Genomic DNA, 7,277 nt, shown 5'->3' on the forward strand with positions numbered 1-7,277 from the left:
GGACGAAAGCCAAACCAGTTCCACACCACTGAAGTTGCAGCATTTTTACAAACCAATTCTGGTTCATCTGTTTCATTTAATGATCTACTTTCGCTCTTCTCATTCTGCGTCGCAGCCATGTACGTATGTAAACAAAGGCACTGCGCATGCGCGTTTTACCCATATTCTATTGCGATATGTCATTTTCCTATCGTGAATGGTATGATATAGCCCAGCCCTAATTGTGAACACATTAAAAGAAGAGTGAGAGGAAACCAACACCAACTAATCATTAGCTCAGCATGAGAAGCTGAGCGTTTGCTTGCTTGTTCACTTATTTCCATCGTGCTTTGACTGCAGCTGTAACATGACAAATTCCAGCAGGATTTGTAAAAAGTGTTTTGATAGACACACAAAGCTGGACAGCTTATGATACTAACTGCTGGAAAGGTTTCATGCAGCATTGTTTGACAGAAATGAAGGAGAATTTTTTTTTCTTCATCCATTTGTTTTAATTTTATCTTTGTTTGATTTTTTTGAGTATCTGATGCTGAGACCGTGAGACTGTAAAAACATGATTGTTGGGCTTCATTTTTCTACTGAACAGTCATTTTAAGATGAGCTAGTAAATAACAATTAGCTAATATTGTTCATGAGACTAAAGTCATCTCACTTTGGTAATGTAAATATAAAGTTATTTCTATATTAATCATTATTAGTTATTACAGCAGTGAACTTAAACTCTGTGTCAAATAAGTTGCATTGATCTTTATTTACTATAACTTTATATCTTCACTGACAGACAAGTATCTTTGACAGTGTGTGTATATATATATATATATATATATATAAACAATTACAGCAATATGATGCAACAAATAATAATAATACAACAGCCTCTTGCCATTTTTTGTGTTTCTTTTTATGCCTGACTAACTGATTTCAATTGAAAGCCTGCGTGCGCTAGTACCGCTTGCCACGAGTTCCCAGAACCTTTTGCGGTTTTACCCCTTAATGACGTCACATGTTCAATCTCTATACAACTACAGTGTGGGTCATTTATATGGATACACTGCAATAACATGGGAATGGTTGGTGATATTAAAGAAGCTGTTGTATTATTAACTGCAATAGTCGGTTGCATGACAGCCACGGGAAGCTGACGGGTAAAGAGATCGGTTTTTATCGGATTACGTCGTTGAAGAGAAATTGTTCAAGCCATGTTTCCAAAGTAACAAAGAGCCGGAACAACACTCTGGAGCAACACTCCAGCTCACATGTTTGTCTGCTCCAAGCATTCCCACAAAGGTCAGTGTTTTGTAGTAGTTAATATGTCATTTTAAAACATACAGGGAGAACCGGTCAACCGAGGATGCGATCGCCATAGTGCTGCACACATTACTGAGCACTGGAACACAGGAACACCTATGCACGGCTCCTCTTTGTAGACTACAGCTCGGCTTTTAATACCATCCGGCCATACAAACTCCGTCCCAAACTCCACCAACTGGGACTTAACTCCTCTCTGTGCAACTGGATTGTGGACTTCCTCACTAACCGTAGACAGAGTGTCAGAGTGGGTAAGAACACCTCTTCCACCCTTGTGGTCAACACCGGTGCCCCTCAGGGGTGTGTCCTGAGCCCTCTGCTATACACTCTCTTCACCCATGACTGTATTTCCTCCTGCGCGTCCAATCTCATTGTTAAGTTTGCCGATGACACCACAGTGCTCGGACTTATATCCAACAACGATGAGACAAACTACAGGACAGAGGTGCAACAACTAGAGTCATGGTGCCACGACAATAACTTGGTCTTAAACACCAAAAAGACCAAGGAGATCATTGTAGATTTCCGGAGGAAGGGTCATAACAACCATCTGCCTCTCTTCATCGGCAGTGAGGCGGTGGAGAGGGTGAGCAGTTTTAAATTCTTGGGGGTAACTGTGACCGAGGACCTGTCCTGGGGCAACCATATCACCTCAGTTGCACGGAAAGCCCAACAGCGCCTCTACTACCTGAGGAGACTGCGGAGCGCACACATTCCCAGATCTCTGATGTTGAACTTCTACAACTGTGCCATCAGCAGCGTTCTGACGTATGGATTTCTAGTGTGGTTCCCCAGCTGCACCAAGGCCGATCAGCAAGCACTCCAGCGGGTGGTGAAAGAAGCTGGCAGAATTATTGGAACAAGTCTGCCAGAGATCAGTAATATCTTCCCCACTCGCTGTCTGAGGAGGGTGCACAGTATCCTGCGGGACCAACATCACCCTGCGCGCCACCTTTTCCATCTGCTGCCCTCAGGGAGAAGGTACAGGTCTATACAGGCCAGAACATCCAGACTGGCCAACAGCCTGTATCCACAGGCTGTGAGGCTCCTGAACTCTCTGCCCCCCTCTCACGGACAATAACCATATCCAACTTCTTAATAGCACTGAACTTACTTGTCAGGTTCTCATGTTTACTTGTCATGTTCTCATGTTGTTGCTAAGGATTGTCTTATTGCACTGGAGTCACACTGGGTTAAATATTACACTTGGGTTTTAAGGGGTATTTATTATTTTCTTCATTATTTTATTTACGGGTTGTACGGAAGCCCCAAATGCAATTTCATTGTTCTCTGACAATGACAATAAATAAATAAATACAATAAATAAATACTAAATACTAAATTTTTCTTAACATAATTGGTGATATAGGTTACAAGCAAGTCTGGCGCTGAACAGAAATTGTCGCGCTATGCTCCTTTGTTTATTGTGCATAAATAGTGAATTGTCCTGACACAATATTGCGTTTCGCTTCTGTTATTACCATGGTACATCTGACAAAAACATATACTTTTATTCACAGGATAAAACAGGTTTTGTATCACTAATTGCCCAGTACGATTACAGCATACAATATTATTGTCACTGCTACATTTCTGTAATGCTACCAGAAATTATTTCCACTACTAATTAATTACCGTTGAGCTCAAAGGTCCTATTAATAAACGGTTAACGAATGTGTATTTATGAAGACGATTTGTGAGACTGGTAAACTTACCTTTGTTCGTACGATGGTCTTTCGTTCTACACGGTGCATTTCAAGGTCCTGTACCCATCCGTTCATGAGTGTATGCACTCACTCTAAGAACCGTATAATTATAAATCTGAGCGTGGTGAAAGTTGGGCAGCACGTTAACGTCTTTTGTCCACTCTGTGTGCTCATAAGGGTCTAACCCTTTCACTCGTTTGATTTTTTTCCTTGTATCTTTTCTTTAACTTTTCATCAAGTCTGTCTTTGTATGGACCGGCATTGTTCTCCTTCGTTTTGTACATACCTTTTTTGGAGGGCAAAGACAAAGCAAGAAGGTATTGGAACCGGAGAATGAACGTTTTGCAGTGCTGCAAATGCTTGCATTTGATGCATTGCTTGGATTGTTTTGCCACTAGTACCCGGCATGCAATGCTCGAAAGTCACGTCGTCTGTCAAACTCTATAACGTTGCTTCTACTGTGCTTGGCTGCTTGTGAACAGTAGGCTTATGCAATGGCGCACTCTTGTGTCGCTCCACTTCACCGTCACTCTCTGCAGCTGCCGTCTTCTTAATGAGCTTCTCAACAGCACTGGCTAGGGCGAGTTTTCACTGTAGCTCAGAAATGCCAACACAGGCACGGGTTCTTCAAGACGGGCGCTTTGCTGCATTTATTGAATGTCATGAAAGCTACAAACATAGAATACAAAGGCTTTAAGTGCTTCAGTCTGTTAAAAGTAACACTTGTACTTTAACTCTTTAAAGCCGGTTGGAGCTCCGTTTTGCGTAACTACTTTTAAATCCTGGTAGCACTGCAACCACATAAGCTAGCGCAATAATTTTTTTTGCATATGAAACTGGAGGAGTTGTACTTACATCTTATGCCATCAGCTTGTCCTAGGTCACAGTTTCCTTCCACATGTAGCTTTGCAAAAATTGCATAAAAAGCACTTGCAGCAACAAAAGCATAATATTCCAGAAACACGCTTTGCTGATCCCATCAGCTGTTCGTAACACCTCCTACGTCCATCAGCGCGAACTACTGCATGTCCGCCATTACCTGCCCGAAACCGAAAGTGACGTCATTTTGCGGTAGTTGTAGTTTTTTTGCCATCAGGGCCTTATGAGCCTGTACTGGGGTTTTTAAAAGTTATGTTTGACTTTATTACTTTCTGTGTCGTTTCTGGGATGCTTAGGCCTCATATTGCACTGCTGGAAATGGTTTATTTTGATGCATATGCTATTTTCTTTTTGCAAATTTGCATTATATTGATTTTAGTTTTTCCTGCAGTATATAAAAATTGGTGTATTTCAAAAATAAAACTATGAAGACACTCAAAATAAATTTCCTGTGGTGGGAAACTATTTTATGCAACTTTTTTTGTATTTACAGTTTTGAGGGATAAGCCTCTTTAATTTCTCTAACTAGAAATATATGTTAAAAACACAATTTTTATTTTTTTTGTAATTTATTGCACTTTTTTGCAGTTTATGTAATTACTATGCACTTAATGCATTCATATTATTAAAATTTGGGCTATAATGGTTGTATTGATGTATATCAACTTGAAATGCTCCCAAAAATGGCACTACAGCAGGTAAAAATATAATATAAGCTCTGGCGGACTTGGTTCTTTGGTAGGTCTTAAAGGGTTAACAAAAAAAAAAATCACCTATGGCCACCTGTCACTTCGGAGGTCCTAGAACAGTGGTTCTTAACCTGCGTTCGATCAAACCCTAGGGGGTCAGTGAGTCGGTCTCAGGGGTTCGGCAGAACCTCCGCTGTGACATACACGGCCCAGTAAAAAAATATATGTATGTTTTGAATTCGAAAAAAATCGTATTGCGTATATGAAACTGGTGTGGTTCAGTACCTCCAAAAAGGTTAAGAACCACTGTCCTAGAAGAATTACTTTACAGTCTTGTGTATTCTAAATTAAAACATAAAATAATTAGAACACCATACATTACAAATTTTCACAATGTTGCAATACAATTGCAAGAAAATACCAGTTAGTAGAGACAAACCAGGCTTCTGTAGGATAGTTCACTGAACTAAGCGTGATTATTAAACGTGGGCCTCACAGCCTATATGATCATGCCCAAACCTTGCGATAATAGCAGTGCAACAAAAAGATGTTCTTTGTGTCACGATAAACATGTCTCCTACATAAGATAGAATGCACCTACTGTACATAATATTGTCCAAAGAAATGTACAAGCAAGAACATTTTAACTGCTCGAACCAACTATTAACCTTCTTTATACATAAGCCATTTCCGTGACTCTTAGGCAGTGATATGTAGGGCAGTCAGTGGCTTTTTCCCTTTTAGATTGTTGTAGGCAACTGATTACTTTCTATCTGAGGTTTCACCTTGAAGCTTCATAGGTATTGTTGTCAATGAGGAGCGTAGTAATGTTTATTTGCTCTGTTTCTTTTTGTCAGGGATGTGTGTATATACTTTTTGTGTCCCAGCTGAGTAACAGGAGCAGAAGAGTATGGTGGAGCAGCGGAAGGACAATTTCAGCCATTTGGACTCAGCTCAGCCACTACAGAGGAAACAATGACTTCAACAGAAAAGGTGAGAAAAATATCACAGTTACACTGTTATTGAAACAGTGTGCACAGCTGGTTGGTTTTTAAAAAACCGTTAACAGCAGCATTATCTTTTCCATCCAGGGCTCCTCCATATATATATATAGAATCTACATTCAAAATCAAAAACCACAGCAGTTACAAGAAAATACAAACCTGATATTTTATCAGCACACATTGAAACAACAATATCATCAGTTAAACTCACAATTTTTTATGAGTAAAATATTTTCTCCGCTGATCAATATTTCTTCAATAATGTCATTTTCATTACAACTCCCATTGTAGCACATCATTGTAATGTGATACTATCACCACAAGGTGGTGGAAACACACCAACAATGTGTTTGTTGTCACATTAAATTCCACTAATGGAGGGCGTTTCAGTTTGTTCCATTACTGCATTTCACTCACTGCCTCTGTTTGTATCTCTGTCACTGCAGGACCAACATGAGGCGAAAAGTCAGCGCTCTCAGGAGGCCAACAAACCTCACAGAAGAAAAGGAGAAAAAACATACAGCTGTGATGAGTGTGGGAAGGATTTTACCCGGGCTGGAGAATTAAAAAGACACCAACTCTTCCATAGTGGAGTTAAAGCGTACAGCTGTGACTTGTGTGGCAAGTCTTTTACCCTGGCTCAAAGCTTAAAGACACACAAACTCATCCACAGTGGAGTGAAACCGTACAGCTGTGACTTGTGTGGAAAGTCTTTTACCCTGGCTCAAAACTTAAAAACACACCGACTCATCCACAGTGGAGTTAAAGCATATAGCTGTGACTTGTGTGGAAAGTCTTTTACTCTGGCTGGAGGTCTAAAAAAACACAAAGTCATCCACAGTGAAGTTAAACCTTACAGCTGTGACTTGTGTGGAAAGTCTTTTACTCAGGCTGGAGGTTTAAAAATACACCAACTCATCCACAGTGGAGTTAAACCTTACAGCTGTGAGTTGTGTGGAAAGTCTTTTACCCGGGCTGGATGCTTAAAAACACACAGACTCATCCACAGTGGAGTTAGACCGTACATTTGTGACTTGTGTGGAAAGTCTTTTACTCTGGCTCAAAACTTAAAAACACACCAACTCATCCACAGTGGAGTTAAAGCACACTACTGTCACTTGTGTGGAAAGTCTTTTAATCAAGCCCAAAACTTAAAAACACACCAACTCATCCACAGTGGAGTTAAACCTCACAGGTGTGACTTGTGTGGAAAGTCTTTTGCCCTGGCTGATAGCTTAAAAACACACCAACTCATCCACAGTGGAGTTAAAGCATTCAGCTGCAACTTGTGTGGAAAGTCTTTTACCCATCGTCAAGGCCTAAAATCACACCATATCATCCACAGTGGAGTTAAAGCACACAGCTGTGAGTTGTGTGGTAAGGCTTTTGCTCAAAATAGTGACTTACAGAGGCATCTAGTTACCCACTCTGGAATTAAGGCGTACAGCTGCGACTTTTGTGGAAAAAGGTTCAGTGAAAAAAAGTACCGAAATATTCACCTACGGATTCACACTGGAAATGATGTTTGCTGCTGTGATCAGTGTGGGAAACCATTTACAACAGATGCACAGTTACAACAACACATGTTTAGCCACACTGAGGAGAGACCTTACAAATGTGACCTGTGTGAGAAGACTTTTAAAGCTCCACATCACCTGAAAAAACACCAACAGATCCACACCAGAAATTAA

General features: G+C 40.4%; 1 long non-coding RNA gene across 2 annotated transcripts in view; it reads left to right on the top strand.

Moving 5' to 3' along the window:
- LOC121815739 overlaps nt 1-6,479 on the top strand; it is a 24,850-nt gene extending 18,371 nt beyond the window's left edge. Inside the window, exons 2-3 of one of the 2 annotated variants that reach the window (XR_006055322.1) lie at nt 5,440-5,575; nt 6,033-6,479. This is a non-coding gene — a long non-coding RNA (uncharacterized LOC121815739). Of the gene's footprint in view, nt 1-4,593; nt 5,576-6,032 lie in introns of those variants that run through there. The other variant, XR_006055321.1, reaches the window with a different exon arrangement.
- The last annotated feature ends 798 nt before the right edge of the window (nt 6,480-7,277 follow it).

Source organism: Haplochromis burtoni, unplaced genomic scaffold (assembly GCF_018398535.1).
Source record: "Haplochromis burtoni strain Fernald_Lab_line unplaced genomic scaffold, NCSU_Asbu1 Contig_288, whole genome shotgun sequence".
NCBI lineage: Eukaryota > Metazoa > Chordata > Actinopteri > Cichliformes > Cichlidae > Haplochromis > Haplochromis burtoni.